At 41.4% G+C, this 1238-nt stretch overlaps 1 protein-coding gene across 1 annotated transcript in view; it reads right to left on the bottom strand.

Moving 5' to 3' along the window:
- Positions 1–1238, bottom strand: part of ZCCHC8 (zinc finger CCHC-type containing 8) — a 21543-nt gene that overhangs the window by 18932 nt on the left and 1373 nt on the right. The window lies entirely within an intron of this gene.

Consider the following 1238-nt stretch of genomic DNA (forward strand, 5'->3'; position numbering starts at 1 on the left):
AGAGGGCTTGTTTTTTGAGAAGATTCTTCCAATTATGATAGTTCAAAATAAAAGGATTAAATCAAGAGTATTATAATAATTTTACTTCTCATTGTTCATGGGTCTTCTGTAGACTAAAAGTTACCCATTCTAGATTTCTCCCTTTTTATGATGCTTATAGTTACATCTGAAAAACTGCCAAATCTTATGATCATTTGAACTCAGGTGACTGGCAGCCTTTTCTAGGACGTATTTTATGTTTGAACAATTAATTCCATTAGAATTTTTGTGCTGATCCAAACAAATCTGTCTTGGAAGACACACTGCCAGAATGCCCCATAGAAGCAAGACTGGAGAGACTGTCTCGTGCACTGTGGTCATGTCATGAGCACAGACTAACCGCTGGAGAAGGACATCATGCTTAGTGAAGCAGAGGGGCAGAGAAAGGAAGGCCTCAAGGAGATGGACTGACACGGGGACTCCAATAATGGGCTTGAACATAAAAGATTGGGATGGCACAGGATGTGGCAGTGTTTTGTTCTGCTGTACAGAGCGTTGCTATTAGTCGGAATCTACATGATAGCACCTAACAACAACTATATAAAATCTCCTTTAATCTATAAAGGGAGCCCTGGTTGTATAGTGGTTATGAGTTGGGCAGCCACTCACAAGGTGGGCAGTTCAAAACCACCACAGGAGCTCTGATGGAGAAAAATAGGTTTTTCTGTTCCAGGTAACAGTCTTGGAAACTGAGCACTGAGGCAGTTCTACCCTGTCCTGTGGAATTGCTGAGTCAGTAGTGACTCAACGGCAGTGAGTTTGTTTTGAAATCTATAGAAATGATGACCTTTACAAGGAATCCTAGGTATATTTAATATACTCAATACCAACCCAAACCAAACCAACTGCCATCAAGGCAATTCTGATTCAAAGCAACCTAATCTTTATGGGCACAGCCTCATTTTCTTCTTCTCCAACTGTAGGTTTGAACAGAACCAAAAGTCATGAACATCATGTTGAATCCAACTCACAGCAACCCTATAGAGCACAGAAGAACTGCTACTGTGGGTTTCCAATGCTCTGAATCTTTACAGGAGTGAGCTCCGTGACGGACCCTTGTACAGTTCTTCCAACTCATCTTTCTCCCTCAGAGAGCCTGGTGGGCTTGAAGTGCTGACTCTGTGGTAAATAGTTCTACTTGAAGCCAGCTATTACTACCAGGATTCCTAGGTTTGAAGCAGCAACCTTAAGATAATTTT

Source organism: Echinops telfairi, unplaced genomic scaffold (assembly GCF_000313985.2).
Source record: "Echinops telfairi isolate 266 unplaced genomic scaffold, ASM31398v2 ScPeMD7_7412;HRSCAF=8450, whole genome shotgun sequence".
NCBI lineage: Eukaryota > Metazoa > Chordata > Mammalia > Afrosoricida > Tenrecidae > Echinops > Echinops telfairi.